This window comes from Pan troglodytes, chromosome 1 (assembly GCF_028858775.2).
Source record: "Pan troglodytes isolate AG18354 chromosome 1, NHGRI_mPanTro3-v2.0_pri, whole genome shotgun sequence".
Classification (NCBI taxonomy): Eukaryota; Metazoa; Chordata; class Mammalia; order Primates; family Hominidae; genus Pan; species Pan troglodytes.
In genome coordinates, this window is record NC_072398.2 from 218,279,566 (window position 1) to 218,298,845 (window position 19,280).

At 45.3% G+C, this 19,280-nt stretch overlaps 1 pseudogene; it reads right to left on the reverse strand.

Moving 5' to 3' along the window:
* Positions 1 to 1,165: 1,165 nt before the first annotated feature.
* Positions 1,166 to 4,189, reverse strand: LOC129143352 (PRAME family member 10-like; annotated as a pseudogene).
* Positions 4,190 to 19,280: the final 15,091 nt, after the last annotated feature.

Here is a 19,280-nt window from a genome sequence, read left to right on the forward strand (position 1 = left end):
ACACAGATAGGAATAAGATCCAGGGTTCAGTAGCACAATAGGGCAAATCATGTTGACAATACTTCATAGTAAATTTCTACATAATTAAAACAATGGAATTGGAATGTTGCTAACACAAAGAAATTATAAATTCTTGAGATGGTGGCTATCCCTGTTACCATGATTTGAACATTACACATCTTATGCTTATATCAGAATTTCAGGCCAGGTGCAGTGGCTCATGTCTACAATCTGAGCACTTTGGGAGGCTGAGGCAGATGGTTTGCCTGAAGTCAGGAGTTCAAGACCAGCCTGGTCAACATGGTGAAACCCCCCTTTCTATAAAAAATACAAAAATTAGCCAGGCATGGTGGCGGGTCCCTGTAGTTCCAGCTACTCAGGAGGCTGAGGCAGGAGAATTGCTTGAACCCAGGAGGCAGATTTCTAGAGACTTCTGATGTATAAATGTCTAAAACAGGTTGATCAATCATGGAAGACACCAGAAAGTTTCCATTCAGGTTCCATTTATTTTTGACATTTTTAAATAACCATCCTTGCGGTGGTAACTCCTGCATCACTCTAGAACTTCAGGTTCTATTTCTAAGTCTAGGACACAGGTCCCTGAAGGCCTCATTGATGCCAAGTCAGCATTTTTACCCAGTCCTGCCCCTGGCTGAGTCACCTTTGTTTTTCCACTCACAGTGAGCACGTGCCTCAAATACGCGGCTGTGTGCTTCCTTGAAGAAGCGGCTGACCGGGCCCTGCTGCTCACACCTGTAAACCTGGCACTGTGGAAGGCCAAGGTGGTCAGATCACTTGAGGTCAGGAGTTTGAGGTCAGCCTTCGCCAACATCGTGAAGCCCTGTCTCTACTAAAAATACAAAAATTAGCCGGGCGTGGGGACATACACCCACAACACCAGCTACTTGGGAGGCTGAGGCAGGAGAATCACTTGAACCCAGGAGGTGGTGCTTGCAGTGAGCTGAGATTGTGCCACTGCACTTCATCCTGAGGGACGCAGTGAGACTCTGTCCCAAAAAATAAAATAAAATAAAAATAAAATAAAACAAAATAAAATAAAAAATATAAAAAATAAAATAAAAATTTAAAAAATGCACCCATGTACAATATTTTAGTTCCCAAGTGTCCAGAAGAAAGCTTATCCATCCCACGAACCAGGCCTTTCCTAGGAGCAAAGATGGAAGTCCACTTTCTCAGATGGCCATGAGCCACACGTAGGGCAAGGGACGGGACCAAAGAAGATCCTCTTGGGCTGCCTGAATTCCCTGAGTGTACGCATCAGCTCAGCCCGAATTGGGGTGAGGATCTCCCAATTGACATGACCCTTGTAGTCAAGACTCTCCAGAGGGGCAGGATACAACTCCAGGCCTAACTTGCTCAGCCCACCTGTGTGATGCAGCAGGTCTTTCAGAGCATTCATGGAGGTCTCATTTCCATGAAAGTTGAAGGTGGTGAGCTGGGAACAGTGGCTCAGGGCAGGCAGGAGGACCCTGAGTTGGGGGTCCTGGATCCGACAGTCCTTTAAGACGAGGGTCTTGAGAGTAACAGCAACTTTCTCCAGCAGAACGCCAAGGGGCTCAAGATTGGTGGTCCACATTAGGATATGAATCAGACGCAGCTCCTTTAGCTGACTGAGGCTTGGGTACTGAGACAGACACTCCATGTCCCGATCAGTTAGGTAAGCATCACTGAATATAAAGGCCCCCAAGGGGTTCTTGAGGTACCTGGGGAGAGCAAGAAGTTAGTTATGGGCAATGGTGCCAGTTAGAGGAGGGGGGTGGGAAATCATCTCAACGGTAAACTTGAAGTGGGCATTGATTAATTCTGCACCTTACTACCACACAGGTGTTATAGTAACTGCAATGTGGAAGCCTGTTTCACCCAAACACAAGTTTGTTCCCATCATCAGATGATGGTCTGCGTGCAAGGTGCTGCCTGATGAAGACCCAGATCATTCAGGGGCCACTCCATTTTAGGCTCAGTCCTTTCAACCTTGCCTGTGTGATTGGTACCACTCTCACACCTACTCCCTCACCCTCCATCCCAGAAGCATGCACTTCTGATATCAATTATCTTTCCTGGAGTTCAAAACAACATTTTACAGACAGGGAATTAGAGCAGTTTGCTAAGCTGCTGAAGACAGAGCTGCTACTGTGAAATGCACAGGTTTGATGTACTTTCTTTTTTTTTTTTTTTGAGACAGTCTCACATTGTAACCTAGGCTGGAGTGTAGTGGCACCAACCCAGCTTACTGCAGCCTCCACTTCCCTTGCCTCAGTCTCCCAAGCAGCTGGGATTACAGATGCCTGTCTGCATGCCCGGTGACATTTTTTTTTGTATTTTTAGTAGAGACGGGGATTCACTGTGTTGGCTAGACTGGTCTCAAATTCCTGACCTCATGATCTCCCTGCCTTGGCCTCCCGAAGTGCTGGGATTACAGGCATGAGACACCACAACCGGCCACACCTTCCCTTCTTTCATACCATCCTCTGTATGAAGAATGTGTTTTCATCATATTAACTTTATACACTGTTCCTCACAAGGAGTTCACAAATGCACCCTCACTAGATCTGAACCCTCAACTAACCAGCTCCCTACACACCTCTCTCTGTGGCATCTACCCCAGGCCATCCCTCTGCCCTTATTTGACTGGTCTTGTGATACCCACTTCAGGATATAGAGCACTGAAGAGCATAATGAGTTGACATTCTAGCGTCCCATTCCCTGTGACATCACCGGTGGCTGGCACACAGTAGATGCCCATTAACATTTACTGTGAAAAAGAACATAAGTCTGTGGTATGGTCTGCAGAGAAAGCTCACCATCATTTCTTACCTGAGCAGGTGCTCCAGGTGCTCTTTGATATTACTGATCTTTTATATAAAGCATCTGGGGGTAGTACAGGCAGAGGAATGGAGAGTCCAAGTCAGGAATGCACGGCCACTGGATGCTCACGTATAACTCACGCTCATAACCGAAGGCTAAAAAGAGTTCACGAAGATTGCTCATCTGGCTCAGGTAAGGGGCAAACTTTCCTGTTTTATTCAGAGAGGACTCTTTCCAGACTTCCAACTCCTGGATACTGTCTGGGTATATCCTTTCCAATAAATTGCAGAAACTTGAAGTGGACATTGAGTAATCCTGCACCTTATTACAGCACAGGTGCACTAGGCCTCTTCTGTAGTGGATCCACCCACAAAGGTAGCTCAGGCATTCATCCAGTGTACTTTCCTTTAGGCAGAGGTCTATGAACACCTTCAAGGGCTGGCGCTCTCCCATCCTTGGACAGTCCTCCACTGTCTGCCTCTTACTCATGGCCTCTGGGGAGCAGGAGAGGACCCTGGCTCCAGACCATATGGTCCAGAAATTCTCATCAACATCCCGCAAATCCAGCACTTGAAGTTTCCACCTCCTGTGAGTAACATAGGGGAAAAGCTCAGAATGTAGGCAAGGACCCACCCCTGACCTGAGCTTTCACTCCACATCCAGGACATCAGTCAGCTGCTCCTGTCCTCAGTGCTCCTCCTTCTGTCTCTTCTCCATCCTGTTCCCCCTTGGATTCTGCCTTGTACCCACTTCTAATACCTTTACTTTCTGCTGGGAGGAAGCAGGCTCCTGTTTCCTCAGTGGACCCTGTATGGTGAGCAGTCCTTTCCCAGAGGATCTGGGCAAAGGCCAAGGCCTCTCATGGGCACTGTCAGAAGGCTCTGAGCCACCCTAGCTCCCCAACCCCACCACTCCTCCTGAGCCAGCTGTCCCTTCCCTGGATGCCTGGACCCTTCCCCGCAAGCCACCTGAGTCACCTCACCTGGGGCGAACCTTCTGGGCCACCAGTGTATCAAGTCCCCTCAGGACAGCTTGCAAGGTCTCCAGATGAGGTGTCTTCATCAGGGATCCCAGAGGGAGGCAGAGGAAGGGCCAGGCCTGCACCATCAGCTTCAGGGCCTCAAAACGTCTCATGCTGAAGGCCTCCATGAACATCAGAGGGAAGACCTCCCTGGGCAGCTCATCCAGGGTGAAGATGGTCAAGAACTGGTTCCTCAGCAGGCTCTGCCCTGCCAGCTCCAGCAGTCTGGATGGGGACTGGAGGCTCATTCTGAGAAATCTCCAAGGAAAAACTCTAGAGGACAATCGAGTGAAAAGGCAAGTTTCTCGGGCCAATCCCCTGCAATCCCCGCTTCTCCTAGGGCCAAAGTCATTTCTCTAGCATGTGTGAAAGAGCCCTCAGTTTACTCCAATTCCATTCTGCAATAAGTGGCCACAGAGGCATAGTTCTGCCCTTCTGGTACCAAGAAGAGTGTGTCCCAACCTCTAAAGAGCAGGCAAGATCCCTCCTAGTCCATGAATTATTAGCCACTGTTGCAATAAACTCATAGCACTGGGAAATATTACCGAGGATCTCTGAAGCTCGGATCTCATGCCCAGCTAATCTTTTATTTTTTGACTTTTTGTAAAGACAGTGGGTTTCACTATGTTGTCCAGGCTGGTCTTGAACTCCTAGACTCAAACAATCCACCCACTTTGGCCTCCCAAAGTACTGGGATTACAGGCGTAATCCTCTTCCCGGCCTCATTATTGAAAATTTCAGCAAGAAGCTTTGAAAGCTATGTGACAGTGTTATGCATCATTCGCAAGACACAGATGTTTCCAATACACACCTCTTACACATGTTCAAAATGAACCACTTTGGCTGTGCACAGTGACTCACACCTGTAATCCCAGCACTTTGGGAGGCAGAGGCATTGGATCATCTGAGTTCAGGAGTTTGAGACCATCCTGGCCAACATGGTAAAACACTACCTCTACTAAAATTACAAAAATTAGCCAGGTGCAGTGGTCTGCGCCTATAGTCCAAGCTACTAGGGAGGCTGAGGCAGGAGGATCGCTTGAACCCAGGAGGCACAGGTTGCAGTTAGCTGAGATTATACCACTACAATCCAGCCTGGGAAATTGGCTAGATTCAAAAAAGAGAGAGAGAGGGAGAACTACATTGGATTAGACTTCTTAAGCTCCATCCAGTTAATCATGGTTGGATTTTTGTCTTTCTTCCAGATTAACTATCAAATTAGTTATTCATCCATGAAAGTGAAATATTTAGGGATATGGTGAAAGTCCAGGACTCATTCACTGATTTACTCCACAAACATGGAATTTTACTAATATGTGTCCTTTGTAGTTCTGAGTGTGAGATAGGGAAGAGTTGAATCTCTTCCTGACATTAGACAGAAAGAAAAAAACTTGAAAGTATCTTTGTTGAGAGATCCTTGGCCACATCAAATTTATCAAAATATTTCAGAGTTAAAACAGTTTTACAAAGATAGACATGACAGTCCCTAAGAAAACACAGTAGAAATCTTCATGAATCCAATGATCACCTGGGTGGTATAATTTAATTTTTTTCGTGTCGGGGGAGCTGAGTCTCACTTCATCACCCAGGCTGGAGTGCAGTGGTGCCATCTCGGCTCACTCTAACCTCTGCCTCCCAGGTTCAAGTGATCCTTATGCTTCAGCCTTCCATGTAGCTGGGATTACAGGCATGCACCTCCACACCCATGTCTCCGTTTGGGTGGAAGAGTTACAATGAGGATGTGATTGGTTTAAAATTAAGGTCAAAGATCCTCTTTGGTTAAGATTTTTTTTCTTTAATAGGGTCTCACAATGTTGCCCAGGCTGGAGTACAGCAGCGGTGTGAGCATGGCTCACTGCAGCCAAAATCTTCTGGGCTCAATTGTTTCTCCCATGTCAGCATCCCATACAATTGGGAAGACAGATGCATGCTACCATGCCCGGCTAATTAAAAAATATGTATATTTTGTAGAGGCCAAGCACCAGTGGCTCATGGCTGTAATCCCAGCACTTTGGGAGGCCAAGGCAGGTGGATCACTTGAGGTCAGGAGTTTGAGACCAACCTGGCCAGCATGGTGAAACCCCACCTCTACTAAAAATACAAAATTTAGCCAGGCAAGTTGGCAGTTGGATGTAATACCAGATACTCAGGAGGCTGAGGCATGAGAATTGCTTGAGCCTGGGAGGCAGAGGTTGCAATGATTTGAGATCGTGCCACTGCACTCCAGCCTTGGAAACAGAGCAAGACTCCATCCCCCGTTCAATAAAGAATATTTTATAGAGATGGGTTTTTGCTGTGTTGTCCAGGTTGGTCTCAAACCCCTGGGCTGAAATGATCCTCCCGCCTTGGTCTCCCAAAGTGTTGGGGTTAAAGGCATGAGTCACTGCTCCCTTCAAGAATTTTGAAATGACATAAACCAAAGCACAATCCAATTTTTTGAAATAAAGACAAAACTGCATTTAGAGGAAAAAATGCAAAGCTTCAAATTGTTCATATGAGAAAAAAAACAAAACAGGATATAACTCTATGCCATCTTAGGCTGCACTGTCACCATCCCAGACCAGCTGACTGTAGGTCAGATGGGAGTGTCCTTACAGAGAGATTAGTGACTTACCAGATCTGGACTCAGTTTGCAGGGTGCTCAGACCTCAGGAAGAACCAAGCAGGAACTCCAGACTTGAAGACTTTGTGTCTCTTCTGTGGGTCTTTAGAAGCTTTTATTGACCTTTCTAATCACAACTCCCACCCACACCCCTCCACGTATCCACTGCTAGCTTCCAATCAACAAGTGATATCTGATTGCATTTCTGAAGCTCCACCCAGTTAATCCTGATTGGGTTTTTGGCTCTCCCCAGATTAATGGATTGAATCAGATATCCATTCATATCAGATATCCATATTAAGTTCATGAATCAAGAAATTGACAGTGTTAGGGATAGGGTGGGAATCAAGAATGCATTCATTCAAGACCGTGCAAGGTGGCTCACGCCCGTAATCCCAGCACTTTGGGAGGACAAGTTGGGTGGGTCACCTGAGTTCAGACATTCAAGATGAGCCAGGCCAACAAGGTGAAACCCCGTCTCTACAAAAATACAAAAATTAGCCAGGGACAATGGCGCATGCCTGTAATCCAGCTACTCAGGAGGCTGAGGTGGGAGAATCGCTTGAACCCAAGAGGCAATGGTTGCAGTGAACCAAGATTGCACCATTGCACTCCACTCTGGGTGACAGAGGAAGACTTTGTCAGAAAAAAAAAAAATTCATTCATTCAGGAACTTCACAAACACTGATGGAATTTCACTAATATGTGACCTGCATAGTCCTGAGTTTGAGGCAGGGAAGGGTCTAATCTTTCCCAGATATTAGACAGAAAACTAAAATCTGAAAGTAGTATTGTTGGGAGATCTTTGGCCACATCAAAATCACAAAAATGTTTTATAGTTAAAATAGCTTTATAAAAACAGAGGAGTCGTCCCTACAAAATCAGAATAAAAATCTCCATGTATTGAATGGTCTTGTGGGTTTTATATCACCTAAGGTAGCAATTTTTTCACTCCTGCTGGTGGAAGAGAGGTGTCACTGAGGGCTTGAGTGGTCTCAGGGCTTAGGTTAAGGCTACTCTGGAAGAAATTGCAACCATACTTATAAACTTTATAAATTTAATCAGTGAAGAAGGGAGGGGGAGAAACAAACATAAACCAAGCTTGCAGCGCATTCAGCATTCATCATAAGGTCAGCTTGCTCTCTGACCTGCTTCCTCATGGTTGCTGGCAGCCTACTGTCCCAAAATCATGTAGACCTTAGATTACAGTTCCCCTTAACTGCCCTGCAGACAACAATTTAGGCCTTGTAAAACATTAACTTTTTCATTTGACATATTCTTTCAGGTTCTGCATGTCAGTGAAGCTACTGATGGCAGGTGATCTGAAGGGCCCTGCAAGGCACCAACTCACCAAGGAATGCAGTTTTGACATCCTGATGACTTCATACCTCTTACTGCCACCAAACTGCACCAACTTTCCAGCCCCTTGCTATCCATGATCCTCTGAAAACTCTCAGTACTTCTTGGGGAGATGAATTTGAGGGTCTCCTCCCAGCTTTTCATTTTGCCACCCTGTGATCGTTAAACTCTCTGCTGCAAACCCTGCTGTCTAAGAATATTAGTATGCTACTGTGCTGCAGGCATAGGAACCTGATGGTCCTGTAAAAAAGTCATGTCAAAATTACAAAGGGAAGTGAAGGTGGAGGCTGGTCAGGGTTGAGCTGTGTGTTTTAATGGGATCCGGGGAGTGAACCAAGACTTGGTAAACATGTTGGGGGTTATTGAGGGTGTGGAGGAGGAATCTTTCCAACATTGCACTGAGGCCCCCTTGGTGTTGATATTTGTGACCAAGAATGAGTCTTCCAAAACAGTGTATGTAATTCTCCTGATTTTTCCTTTCAAAACCTTTGTCTTCCTTTACCTCCCTGAATAATCTCACATCTATTCCCATTGCTTTGCTCATTTCATAATAAAAATCCTTTTTTTTTAAAAAGAATCTCTTTCTCTGTGAAGTAGACCATATATTTTATTGCCACACAAGATGAGTAGCCTGGTATTATGGAGAGAAAGGGTCAAAAGGATCCCATTCCCAACCAGCTGGGGGTGATATAATGGTCCTGGTTATTATTTGTCATATGTGCACCTGCATATTGCCAGTGAAAACTTACAGGTCACATTTTTCAGGAGTCCAAATTAACCACCTGTGGAAGGTCTTATGATTGGCTTACATTCTGTCCCTGAGTAAAGAATCTGATCTTGAGTTCATGAGTGCCTCAAACTCTACATGTATTGATGAAGCTTCACCCCCTGACAGTGAGAAGGACACTGATTTGATTCTGATCATGAAGTTTCACTGGTTGTCTTGCAAGGAAAATGTTTAACTTGTTATGTTGTCAGCTAAAGTCAATGATTGTAACCTCTGTATTGTACCTTCCAATGGAAGAAACAAAAACAAAACAAAAACTCAACTCTATTTGAGCCTTGCCAGGTCAGTAAAACAAAAGAAAATTTAAAAAAAAAACTGATAGGAGGAGTCTCATTCCCTTCTTTTAACTTTTCTCACAAAAGCATTCCAACTTGTAACAGACTTTGGAACACACCCACTTTGTTGGTCTGTGTCTTCCACATTGATTCTCACATTTAGCTTCCAATGAAGATTTATTTAATTATTTCTGCCTTAAGAGCCTTACCTTCCACTGACACCAGGTTGCATGGTGACAGTTTGAACTGGGGTGGGATGAAAAAATATTTTTATGAATTTTATTAAATAATCCTTGCATGTCATCTCCATTGAAGAATGAATAGGGTCTTCTCCAAATATGTGCTGAGTACGGATGCATCCAATAAATGAAACTATTGTTTATTTCATATAGCAGAGCTATAGATGCATTCTATTTGCCTCGAGTTTCCAATGAACAAATGTCTAGTTTCAGTAAGTTCTCTGATTATATGGCAGAGGGTAACATGGTCATGTTCTGATTCTGTGTCTATGTCAATACTTATAGCATTTCAGTCTTCATAATGTGTGTCAAATGGAAGACTTTGATTCTAGGGGGAGTCTGGGACACTACCTAGATTAGACCCGGTTACACTAATGTTTCCTATGCATGGAGATAAGTTACAAGTAATGAAATCAACAAGAGTCATAGGCCACTCATTTGCATCTATAGCTTCTGCTCAGTGCCAAGTCATTTAATTATAAATATTAACCAACCACGTGTGAGAGCAGATTCTACAATTAGTTGTGATCCTTCCCATTCATCTAAATGACTCCATAGCCAGTAATTGCTTTGGTTAGTGAGAGTGGCTAAATTTTGAATAGGAGACCTTAGAAAGTGTTTGCTTTGACTGGTGAAAGTACGTAACAAAATAAAATGTAGGCTTGATCATTTTGTGTTAATACAAAACAAAACCAAGTCTCAGTCAATGGAAGGAGATCAAATGGAGTTTTGTCCCATTTTCTTAAAAAAGCTGTCTACCATGTGATGATGTCTACTTGTAAGAAAGGCTTTGTTCCTTGGTTATCCTTAATTTTAAGTCACCTGGTATGGTCCCATCCAATGCTGCTCATGGGCAGATTTCCCTTGGTGTCATTTTAAAAGATGCAGTCCCTCTCCCTCTCCCTCTCCCTCTCCCCCTCCCCCTCCCCCTCCCCCTCCCTCTCCCTCTCCCCCTCCCTCTCCCTCTCCCCCTCCCCCTCCCTCTCCCCCTCCCTCTCCCCCTCCCTCTCCCCCTCCCTCTCCCCCTCCCTCTCCCCCTCCCTCTCCCTCTCCCTTTCCCCACGGTCTCCCTCTCTTTCCATGGTCTCCCTCTGATGCCGAGCTGAAGCTGGACTGTACTGCTGCCATCTCGGCTCACTGCAACCTCCCTGCCTGATTCTCCTGCCTCAGCCTGCCGAGTGCCTGCGATTGCAGGCGCGCGCCGCCAAGCCTGACTGGTTTTCGTATTTTTTTGGTAGAGACGGGGTTTCGCTGTGTTGGCCGGGCTGGTCTCCAGCTCCTAACCGCGAGTGATCCGGCAGTCTCGGCCTCCTGAGGTGCCGGGATTGCAGACGGAGTCTCGTTCACTCAGTGCTCAATGTTGCCCAGGCTGGAGTGCAGTGGCATGATCTCGGCTAGCTACAACCTTCACCTCCCAGCCGCCTGCCTTGGCCTCCCAAAGTGCCGAGATTGTAGCCTCAGCCGGACCGCCACCCCGTCTAGGAAGTGAGGAGTGTCTCTGCTCAGCCGCCCATCGTCTGAGATGTGGGGAGTGCCTCTGCCCCGCCGCGACCCTGTCTGGGAGGTGGGGAGTGTCTCTGCCCGGCTGCCCTGTCTGGGAAGTGAGGAGCCCCTCCACCCGGCAGCCGCCCCGTCTGAGAAGTGAGGAGCGTCTCCGCCCAGCAGCCGCCCCGTCTGAGAAGTGAGGAGCGTCTCCGCCCGGCAGCCGCCCCGTCTGAGAAGTGAGGAGCCCCTCCACCCGGCAGCCGCCCCGTCTGAGAAGTGAGGAGCCCCTCCGCCGGGCAGCCACCCCGTCTGGGAAGTGAGGAGCGCCTCCGCCCGGCAGCCGCCCTGTCTGAGAAGTGAGAAGCCCCTCCGCCCGGCAGCCTCCCCTTCTGGGAAGTGAGGAGCGTCTCCTCCCGGCAGCCACCCCATCCGGGAGGGAGGCGGGGGTTCAGCCCCCGCCCGGCCAGCCGCCCCATCTGGGAGGGAGGTGGGGGTTCAGCCCCCACCCGGCCAGCCGCCCCGTCCTAGAGGGAGGTTGGGGGCGCCTCTGCCCGGCCGCCCCTTCTGGGAAGTGAGGAGCCCCTCTGCCCGGCCACCACCCCGTCTGGGAGGTGTACCCAACAGCTCATTGAGAACGGGCCATGATGACGATGGCGGTTTTGTGGAATAGAAAAGGGGGAAAGGTGGGGAAACGATAGAGAAATCAGATTGTTTCTGTGTCTGTGTAGAAAGAAGTAGACATGGGAGACTTCATTTTGTTGTGTACTGGGAGGGGTTCTTCTGCCTTGGGATGCTGTTGAACTGTGACCTTGCCCCCAGCCCTGTGCTCTCTGGGGCATGTGTGGTGTCCACTCAGGATTAAATGGATTAAGGGTGGTGCAAGATGTGCTTTGTTAAACAGATGCTTGAAGGCAGCATGCTCGTTAAGAGTCATCACCACTCCCTAATCTCAAGTACCCAGGGACACAAACACTGCGGCAGGCTGCAGGGTCCTCTGCCTAGGAAAACCAGAGACCTTTGTTCACTTGTTTATCTGCTGACCTTCCCTCCACTATTGTCCTATGACCCTGCCAAATCCCCCTCTGCGAGAAACACCCAAGAATGATCAATTTAAAAAAAATAATAAAAAAATAAAAGATGCAGTCTCCAAATGGTAGGGCATGAAGGTCCAGTGATCATCAAAACCCTCCTTCACCAACTGGAAATAGGCTTTGAAAGGTCTTGCGGTACTGAGTCATATTGTTACTGAACGATGGGCTCACTCTCCTAAGTGCATAGAAAAGCAAAAAAGGCTGGGCATGGTGGCTGACACCTATATTTGCAGCACTTTAGGAGGCCAAGGCAGGCGGATCACAAGGTCAGGGGTTCGAGTCCAGCCTGGCCAATATGGTGAAACCCTGTCTCTATGAAAAATACACAAATTAGCTGGGTGTGATGACCCATGCCTGTAATCCCAGCTACTTAGGAGGCTGAGGCAGAAGAATCGCTTGTTCCTGTGAGGCAGAGGTTGCAGTGAACCGAGATTGCACCTCTGCACTCCAGCCTGGGTGACAGAGCAAGACTCCATTTTGGGAAAAAAAATTTATTAAGAGTTAACTGGGCTGGGCATAGTGGCTTATACCTGTAATCCCAGCACTTTAGGAGGCCAAGGTGGGCGGATCACAAGGTCAGGAGCTCCAGATCAGCCTGACCAATATGGTGAAACTCCCTCTCTATTAAAAATACAAAAATTAGCTGGGCATGGTGGTGCATGCCTGTAATCCCAGCTACTGGGGAGGCTGAGGCAGGAGAATCACTTGAACCCGGAAGGCCAATGTTGCAGTGAGCTAAGATCATGCCACTGCACTCCAGCCTGGGCAACAGAGCGAGACTCTGTCTCAAAGAAAAAAATAAAAATAAAAATAAAAAAGAGTTAACTGACAAGCAGATAGGAGACAAGTTCTAAACCTGTCTCCCCAATCTGGGGATGGTGGACCAAGCTTGCATCATCTTTCCAACTGGTTTCAGATGATGCCAGTTCAAACAGTCTGCCTGGCTGTGTTAATAGTTAAGAGGTTAAACCTTTTTCCCATCGGACATGCCTGAGCAATTTGGGCTTTGCGTCATCACCTGTAACAACTTAAGCAATGACTAATCTGTTGGAGTTGATCCTCTGGTTACATGATCAGAGCTAAAAAGTGCAGGGGATGCATGAGGTTCTATTATCAAAGGCATAGGTTCTCCAGTAAATACTTAATTATCAGTGTTTCTGATTGCAGTTGGTGAAAATAAAATACCTTATGGGGGATCTGGCTGTGTTTTCCTATAGGGGGTGGTAACAATTTCATTAAAGTAATTCAGTCTTGCTGGACATGATGGCTCACACCTGTAATCTCAGCACTTTGGGAAGCTGAGGCTGGCGGAACACTTGAAGCCAGGAGTTGACCAGCCTGGGCAACATGGTGAAACCCCATTATTTACTGAAAATACAAAAATTAGCTGGGTGTGGTGGTATACCTCTAATCCCAGCTACTTGGGAGGCTAATGCATGAGAATCACTTGAACCCAGGAGGCAGAGGTTGCAGTGAGCTGAGATAGCACCACTGAACTCCAGCCTGGGTAACAGTGACTCTGTCTCAAAAAAAAAAAAAAAAATTAACCCAGTCTCCTTTGTTAGTTTAGCTAATTTTAGTTTCAAGATACCATTTCTTCACTCGACCTTTGTAGGATGCCAAGGATAATGAAGTTAATGGTAGTGCCATTGGATCTGAAAAATCTTATCTGTGTGATCACCCGCCCAGTAAACGGAGTTCTCCTACCACTGGAGATTTCTCCAGAGACGCCCCAGAAAGGAAACACATTTTATAATCATTTATTCACTATGGCTGTGGCATCAGCCTTTCTAAAAAGGTAAGCTACAACCCATCCTGAAAACAGACACATAATCACAAGAATTGTAGCCTTTTTACATGGCTCGCTGTCATCATTGGTCCATGACATTCCCCTTTCTTGCAGCTATATGTGTGTATGTCTATCTATTCCTATCTCTATCTATACTTAATTTTTATTACCATAATTCACTTCCACTCCCCTTTCCATAGATAGCCACTCTACTCTTTGACCTAGCCTTGAATTTGCATGTGACCTCTTAGAATATAAGTATATAGCAAGTATTTAGAATATATACTTAAGATGGCCGAATAGGAACAACTCCAGTCTACAGCTCCCAGCATAAGTGATGCAGAAGACGGGTGATTTCTACATTTCCAACTGAGGTACCAGGTTCAACTCACTGGGGAGTGCCAGACAGTGGGTGCAGGACAGTGGGTGCAGTGCACCATGCGTGAGCTGAAGCAGGGCGAGGCATCGCCTCACCTGGGAAGCACAAGGGGTCAGGGAATTCCCTTTCCTAGTCAAAGAAAGGGGTTACAGATGGCACCTGGAAAATCAGGTCACTCCCACCCTAATACTGCGCTTTTCTAATGGGCGTAACAACTGCACACCAGGAGATTATATCCCACACCTGGATTGGAGGGTCCTGTGCCCACGGAGCCTTGCTCATTGCTAGCACAGCAGCCTGAGATCAAACTGCAAGGTGGCAGCGAGGCTGGGGGAGGGGCCCCCACCATTGCCGAGGCTTGAGTAGGTAAACAAAGCAGCCCAGAAGCTGGAACTGGGTTGAGCCCACCACAGCTCAAGGAGGCCTGCCTGCCTCTGTAGACTCCACCTCTGGGGGCAGGGCACAGACAAACAAAAGAAAGCAATAACCTCTGCAGACTTAAATGTCCCTGTCTGACAGCTTTGAAGAGAGTAGTGGTTCTCCCAGCATGCAGCTTGAGATCTGAGAACGGGCAGACTCCCACCTCAAGTGGGTCCCTGACCCCCGAGTAGCCTAACTGGGAGGCACCACCAAGTAGGGGCAGACTGACACCTCACACAGCTGGGTACTCCTCTGAGACAAAACTTCCAGACGAACGATCAGACAGCAGCATTTGCGGTTCACCAATATCCACTGTTCTGCAGCCTCTGCTGCTGATACCCAGGCAAACAGGGTCTGGAGTGGACCTCCAGCAAACTCCAACAGAACTGCAGATGAGAGTCCTGACTGTTAGAAGGAAAACTAACAAACAGAAAGGACATCCACACCAAAAACCCATCTGTACATCACCATCATCAAAGACCAAAGGTAGATAAAACCACAGAGATGGGCAAAAAACAGAGCAGAAAAACTGGAAACTCTAAAATTCAGAGTGCCTCTCCTCCTCCAAAGGAACGCAGCTCCTCACCAGCAATAGAACAAAGCTGGATGGAGAATGACTTTGATGATTTGAGAGAAGAAGGCTTCAGAAGATCGAACTACTCCGAGCTAAAGGAGGAAGTTCGAACCAATGGCAAAGAAGTTAGAAACTTTGGGGAAAAATTAGACAAATGGATAACTAGAATAACCAATGAAGAGAAGTTCTTAAAGGACCTGATGGAGCTGAAAACCATAGCATGAGAATTATATGATGAATGCACAAGCCTCATTAACCTACGCAATCAACTGGAAGAAAGGGTATCAGCGATGGAAGATGAAATGAATGAAATGAAGTGTGAAGAGAAGTTTAAAGAAAAAAGAATAAAAAGAAAAAAACAAAGCCTCCAAGAAATATGGGACTATGTGGAAAGACCAAATCTATGTCTGACTGGTGTACCAGAACGTGATGGGGAGACTGGAACCAAGCTGGAAAACACTCTGCAGGATATTATCCAGGAGAACTTCCCCAATCTAGCAAGGCAGGCCAACATTCAAATTCAGGAAATACACAGAATGCCACAAAGATACTCCTTGAGAAGAGCAACTCCAAGACACATAATTGTCAGATTCACCAAAGTTGAAATGAAGGAAAAAATGTTAAGGGCAGCCAGAGAGAAAGGTTGGGTTACCCACAAAGGGAAGCCCATCAGACTATCAGCTGATCTCTTGGCAGAAACTCTACAAGCCAGAAGAGACTGGGGGCCAATATTCAACGTTCTTAAAGAAAAGTATTTTCAACCCCGAATTTCATATCCAGCCAAACTAAGCTTCATAAGTGAAGGAGAAATAAAATACTTTACAGACAAGCAAATGCTGAGAGATTTTTGTCACCACCAGGCCTGCCCTAAAAGAGCTCCTGAAGGAAGCACTAAACGTGGAAAGGAACAACCAGTACCAGCCACTGCAAAAACATGCCACATTGTAAAGACCATCAAGGCTAGGAAGAAACTGCATCAACCAACGAGCAAAATAACCAGCTAACATCATAATGACAGGAACAAATTCACACATAACAATACTAACCTTAAATATAAATGGGCTAAATGCTCCAATTAAAAGACACAGACTGGCAAATTGGATAAAGAGTCAAGACCCATCAGTGTACTCTATTCAGGAAACCCATCTCACGTGCAGAGACACACATAGGCTCAAAATAAACGGATGGAGGAAGATCTACCAAGCAAATGGAAAACAAAAAAAGGCAGGGGTTGCAATCCTAGTCTCTGATAAAACAGACTTTAAACCAACAAAGATCAAAAGAGACAAAGAAGGCCATTACATAATGGTAAAGGGATCCATTCAACAAGAAGAGCTAACTATCCTAAATATATATGCAACCAATACAGGAGCACCCAGATTCATACTTTTTTTTTTTTTTTTTTTTTTTTTGAGCAGTAGCAAGATTTATTGCAAGGAGCGAAAGAACAAAGCCTCCACACTGTGGAAGGGGACCCGAGCGGGTTGCCCCACCCAGATTCATGAAGCAAGTACTTAGTGACCTACAAAGAGACTTAGACTCCCACACAATAATAATGGGAGACTTTAACACCCCACTGTCAACATTAGACAGATCAATGAGACAGAAAGTTAACAAGGATATCCAGGAATTGAACTCAGTTCAGCACCAAGCAGACCTAATAGCCATCTACAGAACTCTCCACCCCAAATCAACAGAATGTACATTCTTTTCAGCACCACGCCACACCTATTCCAAAATTGACCTCATAGTTGGGAGTAAAGCACTCCTCAGCAAATGTAAAGGAACAGAAATTATAACAAACTGTCTCTCAGAACACAGTGCAATCAAACTAGAACTCAGGATTAAGAAACTCACTCAAAACTGCTCAACTACATGGAAACTGAACAATCTGCTCCTGAGTGACTACTGGGTACATAACGAAATGAAGTCAGAAATAAAGATGTTCTTTGAAACCAATGAGAACAAAGACACAACATACCAGAATCTCTGGGACACATTCAAAGCAGTGTGTAGAGGGTAATTTATAGCACTAAATGCCCACAAGAGAAAGCAGGAAAGATCTAAAATTGACAACCTAACATCACAATTAAAAGAACTAGAGAAGCAAGAGCAAACACATTCAAAAGCTAGCAGAAGGCAAGAAATAACTAAGATCAGAGCAGAACTGAAGGAAATCGAGACACAAAAAACCCTTCAAAAAATCAATGAATCCAGGAACTGGTTTTTTGAAAAGATCAACAAAATTAATAGACTGCTAGTAAGACTAATAAAGAAGAAAAGAGAGAGGAATCACATAGATGCAATAAAAAATGACAAAGGGGATATCACCACTGATCCCACAGAAATACAAGCTACCATCAGAGAATACTATAAACACCTCTATGCAAATAAACAAGAAAATCTAGAAGAAATGGATAAACTCCTCAACATACACACCCTCCCAAGACTATACCAGGAAGAAGTTGAATCTCTGAACAGACAAATAACAGGCTCTGAAATTGAGGCAATAATTAATAGCTTACCAACCAAAAAAAGTCCAGGACCAGATGGATTCACAGCCGAATTCTACCAGAGGTACAAGGAGGAGCTGGTACCATTCCTTCTGAAACTATTCCACTTAATAGAAAAAGAGGGAATCCTCCGTAACTCATTTTATGAGGCCAGCATCATCCTGATACCAAAGCCTGGCAGAGACACAACAAAAAATAGAATTTTAGACCAATATCCTTGATGAACATTGATGCAAAAATCCTCAATAAAATACTGGCAAACTGAATCCAGCAACACATCAAAAAGCTTATCCACCATGATCAAGTGGGCTTCATCCCTGGGATGCAAGGCTGGTTCAACATACGAAAATCAATAAACATAATCCAGCATATAAACAGAACCAAAGACAAAAACCACATGATTATCTCAATAGATGCAGAAAAGGCCTTTGACAAAATTCAACAACCCTTCATGCTAAAAACTCTCAATCAATTAAGTATTGATGGGACGTATCTCAAAATAATAAGAGCTATCTATGACAAACCCACAGCCAATATCATACTGAATGGACAAAAACTGGAAGCATTCCCTTTGAAAACTGGCACAAGACAGGGATGCCCTCTCTCACCACTCCTATTTAACATAGTGTTGGAAGTTCTGGCCAGGGCAATCAGGCAGGAGAAGGAAATAAAGGGAATTCAATTAGGAAAAGAGGAAGTCAAATTGTCCCTGTTTGCAGATGACATGATTGTATATCTAGAAAACCCCATCGTCTCAGCCCAAAATCTCCTTAAGCTGATAAGCAACTTCAGCAAAGTCTCAGGATACAAAATCAATGTGCAAAAATCACAAGCATTCTTATACACCACTAACAGACAAACGGAGAGTCAAATCATGAGTGAACTCCCATTCACAATTGCTTCAAAGAGAATAAAATAGCTAGGAATCCAACTTACAAGGGATGTGAAGGACGTCTTCAAGGAGAACTACAAACCACTGCTCAATGAAATAAAAGAGGGTACAAACAAATGGAAGACTATTCCATGCTCATGGGTAGGAAGAACCAATATGGTGAAAATGGCCATGCTGCCCAAGGTAATTTATAGATTCAATGGCATCCCCATCAAGCTACCAATGACTTTCTTCACAGAATTGGAAAAAACTACTTTAAAGTTCATATAGAACCAAAAAAGAGCCCGCATTGCCAAGTCAATCCTAAGCCAAAAGAATAAAGCTGGAGGCATCATGCTACCTGACTTCAAACTATACTACAAGGCTACAGTAACCAAAACAGCATGGTACTGGTACCAAAACAGAGATATAGACCAACGGAACAGAACAGAGCCCTCAGAAATAATGTCGCATATCTACAACTATCTGATCTTTGACAAACCTGACAAAAACAAGAAATGGGGAAACAATTCCCTATTTAATAAATGGTGCTGGGAAAACTGGCTAGCCATAAGTAGAAAGCTGAAACTGGATCCCTTCCTTACACCTTACAGAAAAATTAATTCAAGGTGGATTAAAGACTTACATGTTAGACCTCAAACCATAAAAACCCTAGAAGAAAACTCATAGGTGTTCTCACTCGTAGGTGAGAATTCAACAATAAGAACACATGGACACACGAAGGGGAACATCACATGCTGGGGACTGTTGTGGGGTGGGGGGAGGGGGGAGGGATAGCAATAGGAGATATACCTAATGCTAAATGATGAGTTAATGGGTGCAGCACACCAACATGGCACATGTATACATATGTAACAAACCTGCACGTCGTGCACATGTACCCTAAAACTTAAAGTATAATAATAATGAAAAAAGAATATATACTTGCATTTTGTGTGTGTATTTATTTTAATCCACGTATATGCTCTAGTGTATGGTGCTACAGAAGAGGGCCTGACTATTAATTGTCCAGTCCCAGACACTTTGGA